The sequence below is a fragment of the Mesitornis unicolor genome, unplaced genomic scaffold (assembly GCF_000695765.1).
Source record: "Mesitornis unicolor isolate BGI_N332 unplaced genomic scaffold, ASM69576v1 scaffold21157, whole genome shotgun sequence".
In the NCBI taxonomy this organism is placed as follows: Eukaryota; Metazoa; Chordata; class Aves; order Mesitornithiformes; family Mesitornithidae; genus Mesitornis; species Mesitornis unicolor.
The window spans coordinates 73,554-94,747 of record NW_010198719.1 but is presented as its reverse complement, the minus strand read 5'-3'; the positions used below and the strand labels follow the sequence as shown (position 1 = coordinate 94,747).

General features: G+C 40.7%; 1 pseudogene; it reads left to right on the top strand.

Annotated features, from left to right (window-relative positions):
• The first annotated feature begins 12,315 nt into the window (after nt 1-12,315).
• Nucleotides 12,316-14,286, top strand: LOC104544386 (annotated as a pseudogene).
• Nucleotides 14,287-21,194: the final 6,908 nt, after the last annotated feature.

Genomic DNA, 21,194 nt, shown 5'->3' with positions numbered 1-21,194 from the left:
TATATATATGTATATATGTTCTTTCCTAGATGTTTATGAAGACACATGAACAGGAAATCAAAGCATCTGAAAATAAAAACATTACTTCTTTTTCTTTATCATCTATTGAAAGGAAATGCAAACAACTCCAGGGATGGCAAAGGTTTATGCTACCTTTTCTTGAAATACCAATTTCTCTTCAGACTGACAATCCCTTTGGGTGCTCCAAATTGCCCCTTTTTTTTTTCCTCTTCTTTTCAATTAATAGTTTACTGAAAAATAGGGGTTTTTTTCATTCCTTATATTCCTTATTTGTGAATACAGAAGACAAAAGGACAGCTCAAAAATTGCAGTAAAAACCCTATGTTTTATTACAATAATGGGTGGGAGGCACAGGGAGGAATCAGGCCCCAGATGCCTCCCACAATTGTGTTATTTCAAAAATAGCAAAAAAATGTGTATGGCAAATTTTTCATTGGGGTTGACTTTTACAAGAGAATGTCTCCATATTGGCATGAAAAGTAATAAATGCAATATGTCATATTGCAAAATACATTTGGGATTTAAAATAAAGTAATTCTTTTAACTCATTTAATGTAACATATTTTAATTTACAAAGATAGAGACTGATCTGTCAGGCAGTTACAGTTTAAAAATGTGCATATGTATATTATTCAAAATAATGTGTTCTCATTAAATTCTGATTCCTTTGCATTTGAACTGGTTTTGTATTTGTTGCCAAAGAGCCTGCTTCTCATTGTCTAGAAGAGCAAATAATATTTGAGTAATTTCTGCAAGCTGCAGAATGTTCAGGCTATTTATGCATTAAAATTACAATTCTCCAGTGAAAACTAAACCAATCTTACTCTGTTTAAGCAGATAGTGTGCTACAAGTCCTTTCACAAATAGAGGAATCCTCTTGTAGAAGAGGATTTTGTTTGCTATGTCCTGCATATGTCCATAACATACACCTTTCGTTAGCAGGTATCTGAATCCTACAGGAAAATTCACTATTATTTCCACAGGGTCAGCTATAAGGTGGTGTCAGTTAGCTGCAGCCAGGGAAAAAGGGAATTAGAATAATCTACAGAAAAAAAGAGAGTTCAGTAACAGCTAATTGTTTGGAAAATAATTAGGGAGAGTAATGAGAAAGCATACAGTGTGTTCACCCTGTAAAACAGGCTGTATGGGATTATTTAAAGCACTCTATGTTATGAAAAATAATTCGCACTTATTTAAAATACCTCCCTAATCTATGTTTACTATGCATGCTTCCCGCCACCCTCTTTCAAAGACAAGTAAGAATAACATGGTTTTCATTGAATATTCTGATCTCGTGATGCTGAAAAAGAGAGGACAACTTCACCACTGTGTGTGAAGGAAAGAGGATTTGGCAATTCACAGAGGCAGTTGCCCAGATTTGAGAGAAGTACTGAAGGGATATCTCAAAGGTAACATAGTCAACAGATTTGCTCCCTAAGAAATAACCCTTTGAAATGGAGACATCAGGCAGAGGCTATAAGTAGCAACATTTGGGCAGAACTCTGAAATACTGAAGTTCTCCTGAAGGATCAAGAAGCTCAGGGGCTATCCCCACAGATTCCTCACCATTCATTCCAAGCTGACTTCATTTGTGTGTTTCAAATGGGGACAGCCCTTTGGGATGTGCAAAGTCTGATTTTTACCCTCTTTCCTCCTCTTCTTCTTGCTGGAGTGGATATTTTAATTGCTCTGAAATGAGCACATAGATTTCTGAAGTATCCTTCCATTTTACCACATTTGATGTTACTGAAGGGCCACAGGGTGAAAAATGCAGATGGATTTACAGAAGGAACCCTTTCTTCACCTCTGGTCCCTCTGTATTTAAAACTGTCAGTAGTACTCATTGTTCTCAGTATTTTTGTGACAAACAAAAATAAATCGGTTCAATATCAGTTCCATTCTTTGGTCTTTTAAGTTCACTGTAGGGACATTTGGCCCATGCCTAAGCGCGTTATAAGGCTTCCAAAACATTTTGTTTCAGAATCTGTGCTCATGTCTTGATAATAGATCAGCAAGTCATTTCAAATTAAGCCATTAATAATCTGAGATTACTTTCACAATCTAAGACAAAAGTCCACCCTATCAGTCCTTTAAACTTCTTTATTTTAATAAAATAATTTTGTTTATGCAGCACATAATGCCTAATAGTTCTGTGGGTCTATGTAGGGCTATGGATTGTCACTGGAAAGGGTATATATCATTAGGTTTATAAATAAGGAACAAAAATCTGTCTGTTGCTCTGAGGAAGGTCAAGTAAAATGTCCCCTGGAGAGCCTCTCCCTTCCCTTGTCATGCAGTGGTGCAGCAAGAGCACAGCCAGCTTCGCTGTATACTCCAGCCTCACTGTACCCCCAGCCCCACTGCCACCCTGGGGCTTCCTCTCTGCATTTCACTACAACCTCTCTGTGGTTGCATATGCAGGACATAGCAAACATGTTCCTGCTTCCCACTTACAAGCAAAATTTACTGACAAAAACTCAACTGGTAGGGAAACTTATTTTGCTATAGAAAGAAGAAAATCTCATTGTCTGGCTTAAATAATTCTTCTAGCTATGGCAGCAGAAGCAGATCTGCAAATAAAAATGTTATAGCAAGGGACAGAGGCAAGTTGCCTCCTGCTTATGTTATATTGCTCTCATCTTTTTTTGTTTCGCTGCTTCTTGTGTATTGCTGGATGTTTAAAACACATTAGTGGTTTAAATTACTATTCAAACTTTGCTCATTCTTTACTATTCTTCCAAAATTTACACAGTGCATTTAGCTACTTTTGGTGGTGGTAGAAAAACAATAAACTGTGGTGAGAAAACAGCTCGGGAACATCAGAGAATTTTAGTGGATGAAAAAGAAAACCTTTTCATATTGGATTCTTGGTCTTTTCTCACTCGTATAATGACATTCAAAAGAGATTGCTAAGAGTTCATCCATTAAACTAGATTATGTATACATAAGGCTGGTCAAATGTGAGATGGGAATAATGAGAATGCAGCATCAAGTTCAAAACCAGAAATATGGAGGGAAAAATTAGACAAAGTCTTGACACATTTTCTTCTCATTCCCTTTGGTGGAGGCTTTTGCCTTTTCATTTGTCCACCAATGAGGGTGAAGAATGGCTTTCTTTGATGAAATAAGGCTCTGGATTTGAGATCAAAGGCAGGTAAGATGAACTGTAACTGCACATGAGGTGTCTCATTCAAATTGGGGCACCCCAAATGTAGTTTTACAAGCATTTCAAGCATTCAGGTGCAACACAAGTTGACTAATTGCAACTTAAAAAATGCATGCTACCATTTACTAATCATAGTAAAACTTTGCAAAGTAACTATACTTCTATGGTGTCACAATCCACCTGCTTCTCTATGGATCAGATGGCCCTGGAGTCAATCTTGCCATAGTTACTTATCTATGATGACAGACAATGGGAGGGTTTCCAAGACATGTTAGAGGGGCTAGGATGCTGGCATTATCTTGGTTGTCCAGGGGTATCTTTTATCTTTCATTGACAGCTTTTAAGATTCCAGGAAGCAAAGTACTTATCTTGGGGCCTAGGCTGTCCTTCTCCTCCTTAGGATGAGCTGGGGTCCTTCAGTTTGCTTGCTTATATTCAGTTTATGCTTGCTTTCTTACACTGAATAGCATGGCTATATATTTTTTAAATAAAGTTAATACCATTTTATACTATGAAGATTAATTGGTATAATAGGCAATGAGATTTTCCTAACACCCTGTTTTGAGCAGAAGTGGGACTAGATGATATCCAGAGGTGCTTTCCAGCCTCAGCCATGCTGTGGTTCTGTGAGCACAGAGGGAGATGGTAAGTAGGGAGTTCTCAGCAAAAATCCCACTAGCAGTTATAACACAATGAGTTCATGTTAATGCAAAGATGAAATGTTAATGTATGTTTCCACTAACTATCCCCTTGAAACATGCATGGCAGCTAAGCCAGATTTGATGGCAAAATACAGAGCACTGTGCATGTACCTCCATTATTTACCCATAGAAAGCTGAGCCTTGAAAAGGAAAAAGCTTTGTTTTATAATCTCAGGTTAATTTTTTTTTGTTCTACGTAACTTAATTCTCTCTTTCTTTCTTTTTGCCTTACATAAAATACAATCACATATTTTCTATGGGCTTTCTTCAGTGTTAGCATAATTCCTTGGAAATCTGTCACCACACTGCTATCAATGTGTCTGTATCATACAACCTTCTGGGAGCTAGAGGGCAGTGGCCTCTCACAGGAGATTTCTCAGTAACAGTGCTTGGGACAGGGAGAAGGAGAAAGGGAAAGGAGCTAATACTAGCAAATACTAACTTTGTATGACATGCAAATTGAGCATTTCCCAGATGACTTGAACATTTGAAGGGGGTCTGATTCCTCAATCCTGCCTCCTATAAAAGAATTCCTGATTTATAACAGCTACTTTCTAGGAAGCTAAATGGCTGTCTTGAGAGTGTTTTTGTAGCCAACAAAATATTTTTTTTAATGGATTGTGTTAGAATGCCCTTGAATACAGTCATGCTGTATTTTTGAGTATATTCTCTACTCAGACAGGATGAACAGGGTGAAACTGCAGAATGCTGTTCATAAGCATTTCTTAAAAATATCTAAGTGCAGGATTCAATCTTTATCACTGGCAGACAATTTAACAGTCCATATCAGTCTATACAGAAATGTTTGCTCAACAAGTCGTTCTTCATTAAGACTTCTGAGTGTATGAAGTGAGACGATCTGCTCCCGCAGAGCAGAAGCCTTACTCCCTCACTGTGTTTCTGTGGAAGCTGTAAAGCTTTTCTAGATAGCAAGAGAAGTGCAGCAAAAGTTTCCAAACACTTTACAGACAGATGTAAAGGGATGACATTGTAAGCAATGAAACCAATGCAGCCTTGGGATGGAAAGTGACTGCTGTGCTGTGTTGTTAAAATCATGAGGAAAAAAGCAAAGGATCATTTCTTGATTAGAATCTGTGGTACATAAACAATAGAAAAGGAGCATAGAAGATAAATAAAAGATTAGATACCTAAGGGGTTTGTTCAAGTATAAATCTGCATCACAGTTCAGTTAAACATGCAATGCAAATACTAGTGTGTTGGAAATCCTGCTCCACCTAAAAAGATAATATGTATGTATCTCTTCAGGCTATGTGCTGCATTCCAGGGCAAAGTACAAAGTTGCTAGCCACAGTGGATCTCATAACTCAGATAAAATTCAGAGTAGAAATACTAGGGTAGGACTTCCAAACTAGACCCCCTTTTTACCATAGCATACCCTGACCAAAAATGTAGAGATGTTCTTATTTAGAAAAGTACTGTCTAATGTCAACACTGAGATTTTAATCAAGGTACATCTTTTAAATTTCCTGTAGTTCTAAAAAGCAATTTCTATACATATCTTTTTTCCATCTTAATAGTAAATTAATAAGGTTGCTTTGCTAAGTAAAAAAAAAATTATCTGGGAGAAAACCAAAATTGTGTTGGACACCATCCATTTGTTTTCCTCAGAGCAACACTTCCCTCTTTAACTTCACTTTGCTGATTTTTTTATATTTATCAAATCATATTCAATTCAAAACCTGTCTTTCAAGCACTTTCCAAGTCCTTTAAGCCTGTCATGTTTAGTCCCATCCACAAGGTGTATCTCGAAGTACAGAACATTCCAATTACATTCAAATATTCCAGATCACTATTTTGAACAGCGGGCTGGATAGTTAGAACAATGAATTCCATTTGAAATTTCTCTCAGATGTGTCTGAAAGATACAGCCAAATGAGGAAAGCCTTTGAGAAGCAACATAAATGAGAAAAAAGGTTTAGAAAAGGCCTAAAAATGTTTTATGTTGCTGGGAAGAGATAACAAGAAAGACAAAATAAGTCTTCTAGTATGTACAAAAAGTTTTTTTAACAAAAGGGGCTGTGATCACTCTTTCTCCATCTCTAATAAGACAAGAGCAAGGAAAGACCTACTTAATATATATCAGAGGGCAACAAAACTGGTGAAAAGGGCTGGAAAGAATGTCCTATGAGGAATAGCTAAGGAATTTGGGCTTGTCTAGCTTGAAGAAAAGGAGGCTGAGGAGCGACCTCATTGCTCTCTACTGCTTCCTGAGGAGGGGAACTGGAAAGGGAGGTGCTGATCTCTTCTGCCTGGTATGCAGTGATAGGACATGTGGGAATGGTTCAAAACTGCACCAAGGGAGCTTTAGACTGGACATTATGAAGCATTTCTTTAACAAGAAGGTGGTAAAGAACAACACCGGAACGGGCTTCCTAGAGAGGTGCTCAATGCCCCAAGCTCCCAACTGCTTGGAGAAATCCCATGTGATAGGGCACTAGAAGATAGGGGGTCTCAAGGGAGTTGGTTAATATTCAAGTGCAATTTCCTCCAACCTCAAGATCAGAGCATCCCGATGTGTAGGAAACCAAGTAAGGGAGCTGGGAGACCTGCATGGCCGAGCAGGGAGCTACTGGATAAACTCAAGTGAAAGAAGGAAGTTTAGAGAACATGGAAGAAGGAGCTGACTGAAGGAATTCAAGAATGTTGTCTGAGGGTGTAGAGATGCAACAAGGAAAGCTAAGGCCTCCTTAGAATTAAACCTGGCAAGGGAGGTCAAGGACAAGAAGAAAGGCTTCTTTGAGTACATTGGAGGCAAAAGGAAACCTAGAGGAAATGTGGGCCCACTACTGAATGAAGTGGGTGCCCTGATGATGGATGATACAGAGAAGGCAGAGTTACTAAATGCCTTCTTTGCCTCCATCTTTCCTGCTAAGGCCAGCCCTCAGGAGTTCCAGACCTTTGAGTCCATAAAGGAAGTCAGGAAAAAGGAGGACTTTGCCTCGGTTGAAGAGGATTGAGTTAGAGAACAATTAAGTAAACTGGACATCTACAAATCCATGGACCCTGATTGCATGCACCCACGAGTACTGAGGGAGCTGGCGGAAGTCATTGCTAGGCCACTCTCCATCATCTTTGAAAAGTCCTGGAGAATGGGAGAGGTGCCTGAGGACTGGAGGAAAGCCAACATCACTCTAGTCTTCAAAAAGGTTATGGAGGACCCGGGTAACTACAGACCAGTCAGCCTCACCTCCATCCCTGGAAACACGATGGAACAGCTTGTTCTTGGCACCATCTCAAAGCATGCCAAGGAAACGAGTATTATCAGGAGTAGTCAACATGGATTCACCAAGAGGAAGTCATACTTGACCAATCTGATAGTCTTTTATGATGGCATAACTGGATGGATTGATGAGGGGAGGGCAGTGGATGTGGTCTACTTTGACTTCAGTAAGGCTTTGAACACCATCTCCCATGACATCCTCACAGCCAAACCTAAGAAGTGTGGATTGGATGACTGGATAGTGAGGTGGATTGGGAACTGACTGAAGGGCAGAACTCAGAGAGTTGAGGTCAGTGGGGCAGAGTCTACTTGGAGGCCCAAGTCTAGTGGTGTTCCTCAGGGGTTGGTACTGGGTCCAGCTCTGTTCAGCATATACATCAATGACCTGGATAATGGGATAGACTGTACCCTCAGCAAATTTGCTGATCATACAAAGCTAGGAGGAGTGGCTGACACACTAGAAGGCTGTGCTGCCATTCAGTGAGACCTGGACAGGCTGGAAGGTTGGGCAGGGAGAAACTTAATGAAATTCAACAAGGGCAAGTGTAGGGTACTGCATCTGGGGAAGAACAACCCCATGCATCAGTACAGGATGGGGACTGACCTGCTGGAGAGCAGCTCAGGGGAAAAAGACCTGAGAGTCCTGGTGGACAGCAGCTGACCATGAGCCAGCAATGTGTCCTTGTGGCCAAGAAGGCCAATGGCATCCTGGGGTGCATTAAGAAGAGTATGGCCAGTAGGTCGAGGGAGGTTATCCTCCCACTCTACTTTGCCCTGGTGAGGCCACATCTGGAATACTGTATCCAATCCTGGGCTCCCCAGTTCAAGAAGGACAAGGAACTACTGGAGAGAGGCCAACATAGAGTCACTAAGATGATGAGGGGACTGGAGCATCTCCCATATGAGGAAAGGCTGAGAGAGATGTGACTGTTTAGCCTGGAGAAGAGGAGACTGAGAAGGGAATCTCATTAATACTTATAAACATCTAAAGGGTGGGTGTCAAGAGGATGGGAGCAGACTCTTCTCGGTTGTGCCCAGAGATGGGACAAAGGGCAGTGGTCACAAACTAGTACATAGGAGGCTCAACTTAAACATAAAGAAAAACTTTAGTGTGAGGGTGGCATAGCACTGGACCAGGCTACCCAGAGAGGTTGTGGAGTCTCCCTCTCTGGAGACATTCAAAACCCACCTGGACATGTTCCTGTGTGACCTACTCTGGGTGATCCTGCTCTGGCAGGGGCATTGGACTGGATGGTCTTCAGAGGTCCCTTCCAAACCCTACCATTCTATGATTATGTGAAATTGTGTGGGTGACAAAGGAGGTGCGTATTGCCTAGAGAGGCAGCTCACCAGATAACAGCATTGTTTCAGATCACAATGCCCAAGCCTTTTAAACAGACAGTTATATTACAAAGGCAAGTTAGAAGCAACTAGAGCCATTTTGCATTTACCTGTTAGACACCTCCCATATTTTGACTGACTTTGCAGAACACAAAAGAACATGCTTCAGGTGTTGTTTGTGTAGATTTTGGTAGCCTGCAAATGCACATGTCCATATAAGTATGTGGTTTTACAGCACCTACTACTCCTTCCACCGGTATGGTTTGGCTCACATTAGAAAGGAGCTCCAGCAATCTTACAGAAAGCTGATCCCATCTGACCTGTTCACAGACTAAGCTGACATATAACAGAGTGCTTCAGTTGCTTGGACCAGCTCATCACACAATCACACAGTGCAAGAGAAGAGGCCAGAACTTTGGGAAGGATGATACTGAGATCACCTACTGGGCAATGTCCAGTTTAAGAGCCATCTGTCAAATGTTGGTGCAGGGAAGGAATGGTTATGACATCAGCCCATACAACACAGCTCAGGAAAACACAGTACCACACCACACAATCAGGAAACTGCCAGCAACTTCAGAAAATGAAACTAACACCCACAGAGTGGCACAACAGATAACTGGCCTACTATAATCAAAGGAGTGCAGCTGCTCTTTACATGAGCACCAAGATTACGCAGATCCAGGTTTATGCCTGCGGAGATTCCCTCACTGGAGTGCACAACCAAGCAGGGCTGGTGTGAGTCTCACTCTGAACATCAGTTCTGCCGGCTGATAAACCAAGAACTACTGGAAATTATAAACCATGAACTGGAAATTATCTATGCTGACCTGCTCAGTGCTCCTAAAAGACTAGCAGGTCCTTCTGTCTCTGGACTAGTTGCTATTAGCATGACAGTGTTTGCAAGACTCCAGGGAAAAAGGATCATTTACAGCTCACTCAACTTTCTCTATTCAGCAACTGAGAATTTAAGTAAATGGTAGAGAATGTACCATCCTGTGGGCCAGTGGCAGCAGTGTCGTGGTTTAGGGCTGGGCTGTGCACTAAATCCTGGACAGATGCTCTCTATTAACCCCTTTCCCTTCCCCAGAAGGGAAGATAAAAGAGAATAAGGGAGAGAGACTTTACAGGTTGGAAAATAAAACTAACAGATTTAATGAAACAATAATACTAATGCTACAGGATAATAATGTAAATAGGAAAATAATGAAATATATACAGATATGTACAAATATATACAAAACCAACATAAAATCCTTCCCCCAGCCTCCCCCAATGATGAATACGTCACCAGAGGCTCTGTGAAGCAGGGCACTGGAAAAGTCCCAGTCCGGACTCAGCAGCAGGTGGGAGCTGATGCAGGAACACGTGAATCAGGATCAGAGGCAGACGAACTAGCAGGGTTCTGCTCAGATTTCAGCCATTGAAAGGGTCAAGATGGAAGAAAGGGTCCAAGATGGAAGATGGGTCGAGACCCTCTTGATCCCTCGGCTTTATTCCGAGTATGATGTATGTGGGATGGAATACCTAGTTGGTCAGTTTTGAGTCCGCTCCGCCCCCCACAGGCGCAGACATGGCACCTATGGTGAGACAGTGGCCTTGTACATTATCACTCCTACAGTACTCAGTGTCTGGAAAAACATGCTGCTAGTTTCAGCAAGTTCAGCCACTTAGAAGAGACTGAGCTGAAAAGTAAAATCACTAAATAGAAAAATTAGTTCTATTTAGCTCAAACCAGGACACAGCAGGCAGAAAAACATGAAGAATACAATGCAGTGATCACTGTATATGTATTTGTGGGCATTTCTGATTGGCATTTGTCATTTCATTTCCTTTAAGGAGAAGCTTCAGGAAGCACAACCCTAGAAGGAAGGAGAGGAAGTTTCGAGAAAGAATTGAAGGGAGGATGATGGGCAAACAGAGGAAATTATGAGAGAGATGGCCAGACAGTCACATCAGCATCAGGAAAATACAGGCCTATGTGACTAGTAAGTCTTTTTAAAGAAAAGTTGAGAGGCTATTGCCAGAGTAGGCACAGAATTTATTTGCTTCTGAAAAGAAAAAGCTTTGGAAGTCTCTGTGTGACCTCCACACCTGAAAAATAGAGTGAATGCTGAAACAGATAAATATCAGAAGGTACCAGTAGGACAGAAGGAGAAGCAACATAAGAAATGGGAATAGAGTGAAGAAAGAGCTGATTTTTTTTGAAAAAACCACCAAGTTTTGTGAAAGATCATGCAAATGTTTTTTTCACTAATGAGAAGAGCTTGAGGAGCTGGTTGGATTATTTCAAGTGCTGGTGCACAATGTGAGAGGAGGAATTATTAAGGTAACAGGAATACAGTTATATCAGGCAATAATCATGGAATAGGTTCCATGGAATAGTCTCTTATGGGGGGTCTCTTATGTGAAAATGCGACTGCAGGCTTCTGTAGCCCACAGCCCCTGTTTTTTGTCTGCTCTCATGGTTCAATAGTAAAATCAAGAGGCAGTTTGGCCAAAGGACAGAGGTATTCCTACACAACTATAAGAAATCTTTACTATTGCTTCTCATTAAAGTTTACAGTTTAGGAAATCAAATAATAGATTGAGGACAGCATACCACCAGGGTGGCTTAGATAACTGAATGTTCTTTCAGAAAACAGAATTTCACTGGAAGAAAGTCATTTTGCCTGAGGAAGACTCGGCTACAAATAAGAAAAGGTCCATTACCACTAATGCAACATCTGTAGTTGTGTGCAGTTCACAATATAAACATTTCAGATGAATGAATAGAATTCTCCCAAAGGAAGTGAGAGGATAAAGTAAAATTAGACACTATTAAGGGAAATTATTTTATTTTGTTGTGTTTCTTTCTTTAAAGTTTCTGCAAAAAGTCCACATTTACTAGGACCAAGCGGATTGTAAGATGTTCTTCTTCCTGTCACTTATCTCTACAAATGCTGCTGAACTTCTTGCTTTTGTTTAATTTGAGAAACCCTAGTGAACATGAAAGGTGCTGAAAAGGTACCTGGACACAAGCAGTTGAGTGTACACTAAGGAAACTTGCCAATGATAATAAATAAAGAGGAGACATTGATTGAAAAGCCTTACAGAAAGATCTTGATAGATTGGAGTATTGCATAGTCATCAATTGTATGAAATTTAATGAAGACAAATGCCGGATTCTGTACCTGGGACAGCATAATCCTGGACATACGTATAGATTGGAGGACAAGAGGCTGAAGTGCACCCCTGCAGAATGTGATCTGGGGGGTTTGGTTGATGATAAAAGCAATAAGAGTCAACAGTGTGCCTTGGTGGCTAAAAGGGCAAACCGTATCCTGGGGTGCATTAAGGACAGTTTTGGGCTCCACAATATAAGGATATAAAAATATTAGAGAATGTCCAAAGGAGGGAAATAAAGACGATGAAAGGACTAGAGGGCATGACTTATGAGGAGCAGCTGAGGACACTAGGTTTGTTCAGCTTAGAAAAGAGGAGACTCAAAGGTGACCTCATTGTTGTCTACAAATTCCTCATGAGGGAGAGCAGAGAGGGAGGTGTTGATCTCTTCCATCTGGTGTCCAGTGATAGGACACAAAGGAATGGCTTAAAGCTACATCACATGAAATTCAGATTGCATATTAGGAAAAGGTTCTTCAGGGAGAGAGTGGTCAAGTACTGGAACAAGCTCCACAGGGAAGTGGTCATAGCCCCAAGCCTGCTGGTATTCGAGAAGTGTTTGGATAATGCTCTTAGATATATGGTTTAACTTTTAGGTGGTCCTGTGTGGAGTCAGGAGATGGATTCAATGATCTCTGTTGGTCCCCTCCAACTCAGGATACTCTATGATTCTATGATTTTATGAAAACAAGGTGGGTCCAGTTTCTGAACAAGCTGAAAAGCTGAAACTTCATCAGGAGATCAACTGGATCTTCTGCAATGGTGGATCAGACTTCAAAGGCAATAACAAACTACCATTAGATCCCACCTCATGGCAATGAGATAGAGCTGCTGAAAATGAATTCATTTCTTTCACACAAAGATGTAAAGCAGAGTGCTAGGTTTTTAACAGTGTTTATTTTTCTTTCACCAGCGGAAGATTCAGCAGATCCCCTCACTAAGATTTCTATGACATTTTACCAAGAACTAAAGGAATTAGAATACATGGTCTGCATTTGCACTGGTGCAGATATGTACTAACAATGGAAAGATCTTCTGCACACTAGAGGCATTAGTGAGGAAGCACTTTCCAACAAATGTGTTTCTAATTTAACTCTGTGAATGGTAAATTGTACCATCATAAAATTAAAATCACTGACACAGTCTTCCGAAAGACTTCTGGCTTCTCTTGGTCATTTTGCTGTTCTTCTAAAGAAAAAAGGCTCCATGGCAGCACTGGAAATACTTTGTGAAAATGAATGCAAAGACATAGGAATAGAGAAGGAAGCAGATAAATACAAAAATTTCCTGAAAGAGCAGAAAGAATATTTTTATTGAGGTGGTAAACTATGCTGGTGGAATTCCTATTTTTCTTCTGAAAATTATACTTCAGATTCTACCAGAAGGGACAGTTATGAAAAGCTTTAACACCTAATTGTGTCTTCATCTAACAGTGCTGATCAATAACCTGCAAAAATTATCAACCTGCAGTAAAGATAAATTGATAGAAAATATGTGAATTTGTTCTAATATTCTAATATATGATCAGGTACATGAATCCATGAGATACAAAGGTCTTGTATCATTCACCCATTAAAAGCATCTCACTGACTAACAGAATTGAAACTAACCTATGTTTTGCCTAAAAGTGAAATTGCATTTCAGTTACTGAAAGAAAATTTATTTTATAAGACTTCATTAAAGCAAGACAAACTTATTCGTGATATACAAACCCTGCTGATTACTAGACAGTGCAGGGAACATAGCAATGAGTCAGATGCATTGTTTTCCCCCTGATTGAAGCCATTCATAGGGAAGAGAAGTGTGGTAATGTGGAATATGTTTTAAAACAAGCATCTGCTAGATTTGAGCAAAATGGTTGCATTTGCCAAGCCTTAGCAAGATAGTTCTACATTAAAGAAAGGAAATTTGACTCTGCATTATATTGGGCCAAAATAGCCAAACAAAGAGAACAACACAACTCATACATTTCGGATACACTAGATCAAGTCTTTAAAAGTAAGTTAAGATAGACTGCAAAGCAAAGAGTGCAGTCTTGACAGCTAAGGGATCAAAATACTTGCTAGAGCTTGCTGAGAATGCTTCACAGGCTTTCAGAGAATCTCAGTGGCAAGCTGAAAATGCAGACAATGAAAAATATTTGCACCATCAAAAGCTTAAAATAAGGTTTCAAAGACACAACACTGTTGGCTATCAGAGAGAGAGAAACTGGTCTTTACATTATTGATATCCTTTGGCATGTTCTTTTTTTCAGCAAAAAAGACTTAGGGTGTAGAAAAAAATATGACAAAGCATCTATCAGGAAATAGTGTTTTGAATGTAGATAACCCTAACACAGAGATGTATGAGAAGGTTCAAGCACATTTTACCAAATACACAGAAATACTTTGTTATTTCAGTTTTCAGCAACTGAAAGGTGACAGGTCTCCAAGCGGCCCATGTCTCAGTATAGAGCAGCACACAGGGACACCATGGAGGCTTCCAAATCAGGTTCATTCTCTGGCATTTTGGAAGAAAGGAGCAGTGGAGAAGTAGAAGAAAAGAATCAAAACCAAGGAGCGGCAAAAATAAACCACTACACTCAGATCAACCTGCTCTGCTGCAGGCCTTTCGGCTTGGCAGGGAGATTGGGAAGGACTAAGCACAGGTGAAAACAAGGGGAGTTGTGGCTAGGAAGGAAGAAGAAGAGGTTTTGGATTGAAGTTGAGCCTAGGGAAAAGGGAAGAAAGGCATTTTCCTAAGTGTTAGCATGGTTGTTTGTCTTCTTGATTTCTCAATACTCCAATCAGTAATTAAATGTATATGTTATCTGGCAATAAATTAAGTGAAACTCCCCAGGTGGAGACTGTTTGGTTTGCAACACGTGTACATTTACTAAAAACTCTTGGGATATGGCACAGTACATTACATACCAGACACTGTACTACATGCCTGTGTGAGTTTACAGAAATACAGATTTTATTTGTATACATCAGGCTGTTTGATATAAAATTGTGTTTTATCAGCAGTAGCTCATTAATAAATACAGATATTTCATAACATCCTTAATTGCACAGTACGGAACTGTATTTGATGTTACATATCACACACAAAGGCTGACAGAATTGCTTTATACAAGCAAGTATTTTGTGTTTTCCATTACTTTGTAAGACCATTTTTTTCATGGCTCATAACTTTGTTAATCTTTGTATTTTGAAAACTAAGCTCTCCCATGCCAAATATCTGCCTCAGACGTACTTTGTGTTAATTAAAGCCAAAGGGCTCAGTAGCTTCCAAGTGTGAGGTCAAGAAAAAAATATGTTGTATTGCCTATGCTAAAGAACTCTACCAGCTTTTTCCAGCATGCTCAGGAATTATTTGGAGTGGTGTTTAAAAAAGGTTTTATTCTGGCAGGAGAAAAAAAGTAGATGTGAGGGGACATTTGTCTCCTCAAGCCTAATTTTATCAAGTTGAAAGACCTGAAAAGACCACCATGTATTGGGCTGTCCAGAAAGTAATTGCGTTTTTGTTTTAATAGATGAACATACATGTCTTGAAATCCCTCTGTGCCTGAAGGGGATTGTATTTCCTACAGGAATGCTTCCCGGGCTAAAGACTCTCAAGATGTGCTGCCAGAGCAGGGACTGTAGGACTTCTGAGGTAAGACAGAACAAACAGAGACTCTCTAGAAAGAAGAAGGTGGAGGACGCACTGTCTTCTAATAGATAAAAGGCTATTGCAAAGAAGCTTATAAAAAGGAACGTAGTAAATTGTTTCCCAGGCCCAAGGTGGGCATGGACTGAGGGTAAAAAATTACCATAGGAAGGATCCAAGCTATGAAAAAAAAAAATCACAAAAACCAAAAGGTATCAGTAAGAGTGACGTACTGGGATAGACTGGAGCATCATGGGAATTTCTTTGGAAAAACGGAGTAGGCAAACATTTGACATAGATTCAATAGTTGTAAGTCATCCACTCTAGAACAGTCTAGAGGATCCCTTAAGCTCTTTTTTAGATTTACTTTTCCATGATTGTTAGATAAGAAATGCCTGACAGGATCTGCCCTTCCTCAAATGCTTCATGTATCTATCTAGTCTCCTATAAATTTTCGTCTTTGAAGGCATCAGAACAAAGACTCGTGTACCCCAAACCCTTCCCATTGCAAAGGTACTCAGATCGCATCTGACCATAAGGAGACACAGCAAAAAGTCCTGTTTCCTCGTATATCCCCGAGAAGCCAAACTGACATGGAGAGATGTGTTTTGGGAGCATAGAGCAATCAGTTACAGACTACAGACTGTAGTTTCACCTAAATTCTGCACCACTTGTCCGTTTGATTACAGACGAGACTATTCTTGCGATAGGGTTTTATCATGTCAAACACCTTTTTGTTAAAAATTACCTTTACCACCTGTCAGGTATTTTAATAGCTCAGACTTCAAAGGGAACAAAAAAATTCAGAAATGAGGCCCTAGACCCCCAAAATCATGAGTTTTCCATCTTGAAAATATGGATTTTACTATGCTTCTTGGCTTGAAAATACTCTGTCTTCTTTTACCAATGTGTGTGATAGTTTCAGACTAAAAGGTCAACTTATTTAAACTGGTGCTTCCCTCTGCCCACATGAATGGAATTCCACTTGCTGTCTGAACACTCCTAAGAGAGGAGTAAAACTGACTCCTCTCCTTAGAGTGCCAACTGTACATTTCCTATTACTGCATTAACTCTTTGCCCTTGTAGTTCCCCACTCATTTTCTTTATTTACCTGCTCTGCCAAGGCTAAAGAACACAAGTGGGAAATGAGCATCCAAGAACAGAAAGCAACTTCTTTATGTATCAAATTTTCCAAGTATTTATCAATAAAGATTCAAGTGACATTCACGGATCCTTACGTGCAAAAGCTTTACAGCATCAGCAGGTAACTTAAGAGCAGAGGAAAACCCTAATACAACCACATTTCTTTAATTTACTGTTTTACCTATATTTAGAATACTTTAATGTAGAACTGCTAGTGTTGGGGAACATGGTGAAGATACTGAGCCATGTGGAGCAATTTAGCTGTATTTATATAATGCTGCATCCAAATCTTTTCCAGAGGAACTTACCAACCTGAGACTAGCCCCACACAAAAGTATCCATGACTAAAGATATAACTAAATGGAGTGATCATACTCCACACACACATACATGAGATGTAACATTGGTCCTACACTATTGGGCAGGTACGGAAGGATTTTTCACATTTTTGAGGAATTATGCCACGGAGGAGGTAGCTTGGTCTGAGAACCACACAAACTCTAGCAAAGTTGCTTCACCTTCACGTCCTGCCCTTTGTCCTCTTCTTGGCCTTTCTTCTGTAGCATCTCTGACTGTGAAATGATCAGATGCTCTCTTCCCACTCATTCCTCCAAAATCTGCATCTGCATCTCCTGCCTGGCTGCCACTCACAGATGACCCAGTATGGAGGAGAATGAGAGCAGGCAAACCAAGTGTGTCAAATAGCTTTTGCCAGGCTGCAGCCATGGAGGTCCCCTGACAGTAATAAACGTGCTCAGCTGGTTGCAGAGCTTCCTAGATCCTTGGATCCTGGACTCAGGGTGAAGACAACTTTAGCATCATACAATAAATGTATTCCTGTGGAACGCATCTGCAGAGGACATCTCCTAGACAGTCAACATTGGGGAAGACTCCACCCACCTCTTAAAGGCAGAGCTAAAAATTATTTTGATGGCTTTGTCTTCTCTGCAGTTTTGCCAACTACTGCTGATACCACAGTCCCATCCTCAGATATTCAAAGACAAAGATTAGGTAGCTTTATTGCCACACGCCCCTCCTTTGCCTATGCAAAAAATATGTCTATCAAAAGGAAAGATTTTCCTCTTCTCACCATACTCAATCTGTAAGTAATTCAGTGTCATAGAATCATAGAATGGTTTGGGTTGGAAGGGACCTTAAAGATCATCTGGTGTCAAAGTATGTGACAAGAGCATGTCTTTCCTCTTTAGAGGCCATTGTCGTCAGCACCTCTTTAACTTCAGCTATCCACTTTGAGATTTGAGCATATCTCTGTAAGACGATACAATATGAATAAGAAGATATGAATCAGAAATCTTTTTATTGATATTTATTTATAATGAATATCTACACTATAGGAAAAACCATCTTTTCATAAATTTGAGGTGGGCAGCCGCATGCACCACACATGTTATCTGGTAATGCCTGAACTGAAATCTCAAGTCTGTCATTTATTCTCCAAGTGACATAAGATAAGCAATTTTACGCTAATATTTCTATCTGCAAAAGGGAACATACTAATATGTACTCATAGTAAAGATTTAATAATAACTTCATATTTGTGTATTAAAATTTAGCACACTCCTGCTGTCTAGTCCTCCTCCCTTGTCTGGTGGAAGGAGCAGTATCTCTGTTACACTTCACACTTTTTTATTTCAAACCAAAACTGTGTGGCCCAAGGCTTCCTACAGAACAAATATGCTTCTGTTTATTTGGGAGTTGTTGGGGCATTTTTTTCTCACACAAATGTTTACAAGACTTAAAAGACATCAACCGAATATGAACTCAAATATCCCTGTAATGGGAAAATATGGCAGGAGGAATTTTATCACAAATGAGAACTGGGCTTATCTACAGGGTCAATGAGGCAGACGATGACACAGTCTTGCATAGCAGAAGCTACCAAAGTGATTCACACAAAAACTCAGCAATAGTGAAACCCTGAGGAGAGCCCAGTGCTAGGCAGGCCAGGTGCAGCCCCCGGCCCAGGGAAGGCTGTAGGAGAGAGGAAGGCCCTGAGGAATAGGCTATTCCCTGCCAGCAGCCGCTACACATTTCACCTATACCATCGCTGGGCGGGAGATGAACCTGGGGGCTTTTGGTACCTGCAGCGACCCGTGTTTCCACCAAGAAAGAAAAATAAAAGGCTAAGGATATTTAATTCTTAGTCAAAGAAGAGGAAAAGGGTAAAGAAACCAGCGCTCCGGTCTGCGTCAGCTCCGGACACAAAATGGCAGCAGGGCGGGAGCTGCAGGGCAGCCGTGGCCCACCCGCGCCTCAGGCTCCCCGAGGTGGCCAGCAGGCGGCGCTGCTGCTCCGCGCGCGCCGCGCTACCGCCCTACCGCAACCCCCGTGGGGACTCTGCGTGGGCCGCGCTTCTGCGCCACGGGCTCGCGCGTCCCATCGGGCCGTCAGGGACCAAGGGGATGGCGTTGCTGCCGCGGGGGGAGGGAAGAGAGGCGATTTGGTCGCCATAGCAAGAGAGCGCTCGTCCCACATGAGAGGGATGAGTAAAACGCCATCCGCCGTGGCGGGGTGGCATCTCAGAGGAAGACCCACAGCTGCGGAGAACCTCCTTCGGAAGCTGCAAAAGAGCAATCCGGGTAAAACCCATCCGTAGTGGGATAGGGCCTTTCCCGTCCCAGCCGCCTCACTCCTGCCTCACAAACCCACAAGAGAGTACCCACCAGCGGTGTAGCAGAAGTTAATGCATCCTGAGAGAAAAAGGTGGGAGGAGAGGGTTTGGGCTGGCTGGAGAGACTTACCCTTGCCCAAGGGAACCAGGGAGAGCCAGCACCACAGGGAGTTTCTCACGTTGGTTTGATCCCAGCTAGAAGCACAACCCACCCTTCAGTGAGGGGAATACTGGCTGTCACGAATCTGTATTGCTTTAATTTTGAGGATTCTGCTGCAGAAAGATTTTTCTGGTTTCTCTGGCTATTGGAACCACAAACCTTCAGTTTGTGTAACCTGTCACAAGACAACTTCTGACTTCCTCTTCGTAGGCACTTGCTTGTTCCTGGCTGTTGCTTAAAAACTCAGAAAGAAAAACATGCTCTTTCCTACTCAGTGGTTGTGTTCTCTGTGCGGAGCTTAGGACTCTACCACTTCTTGCTGAGCTGAATTGCAGCACCAGCTTCAGTGCAGCTATGGCTGAGTTGGGAGAGGTCTGGCTTTGCAGCTGATGGGAGGCTGAAGGAAAAAGTTGCAATAGCAAACAATACAGTAACAGTTATGAATTAATACTTATAATGATGAGAAGGAGTGAGAAAGAAGGGAAGAAAGACCTGTCCTCATGCTAGCTTCCCACTTTCTTCCACAGTAATTCTTGTATTTAAGTCTTGTAACTTGGGGAAATAAGAGCACAAACTGACATCTTGACTTAGTTCAAGCAGTTGAGATGAATCCAGTTTATGCATGATGGGTTATATCTAATGAAACAAAACATAGGAAGAGTTACAAAAAATTCCTTAGACATGCTCAGTACTATGAATGCAATGTTGCATGAGTTACCATGTCATGGTAGGTTGACCAGTGGACTGCACACCAGAGGAATGTAAAAAACAACAGCTTAGATCCTTGGTAAATCTCCTGTCGGCATTGATGTATAGAAGATTTCAATATAATGAACAGTGTGGCCCCAGGGATCATTTGGTAGTTACATGATGGTATATGGACGTGCTCTCCCAACAGGCCAAGCAGAAGGAATGAAAGTCTTGTTAAAAGGAGAAACAAAATGGCATTTTAAAGTCCTGCCTAGTTAAAGTGTTTGTAACAGGTCTTGCAAGTAGGGTTTCTACAGAACAGCAAGAAAATACAACTAATTTCTCGCAATTGTTGTGAAAAGACAAGTATCAAAATAAACAAAATATGCATAACAGCAAAGAGAAATCATCTTTCTTGAGAACAAGTTGAAATGTCAAGGACTTAAGAGTCTACAGTGTGCTGATAAGACACACCGATGTGTGAACTTTGCCTCCCAGAGCCATCCATCTCTATTATTACTGCCTGGAGATGGTTCTGTGTCAACTTTGCGTCTGCATCAGTAACTCATTCTGTTCAGCCATCTGTTCCACAGACATCAAACTGTTAAGAAGCCCCAGTACAGCACAATCTAGTCCAGTAACACAGAAACAGAAAAGAAAAGATCTCATTACCATTTGAATTCACAGGCTCTCCTGTGATACACATACAATATTTTTTATATGGACATGAACATGGTAATTTGGTGAGTATTACAACAAAGGGATTAAATCAAACACTTAATATGCAATGGCTATGTTCAGAGGCAAACAATTATTGAGTTAAACTAGGATTTAAGGTAGCTGTTTCTCACTTTGTATTCTTTAACTGAGTTAAGAAAACATTCCTATTAACTAGGATGACTATTACATCTTGCCATTTTAAGTGCTGAAGAGTTCAACACTAATTTATAGTCTGAATGAGATAGGCATTTAAAAGCCAAGATCTCAGAAGAAAATTATGAGAGTAGATTGTTGACAGATTTGTGGTGCAATTTGAGGTTTCTTGTTTTGTTTTTATTTATTCAACTCCATATATTGTAGAAACTTTGGATCTTTTATTTCAATTGGCCATGCTTTTCTCAATTAATATGTCTCAAGAGTTTGTAATGTTATATCTGCCTAATTCAGTGGCTTTTGATATTTTTTCTAGGTTTTTTTAGCACTATAGAGCTGGGATAATTAAAGGCCAGAGAGCTGGATTCCATTCTGGCCTGTAAATCTTCAACAGAACTGGTGCTGAAGTTTCAATAACAAAATCATTA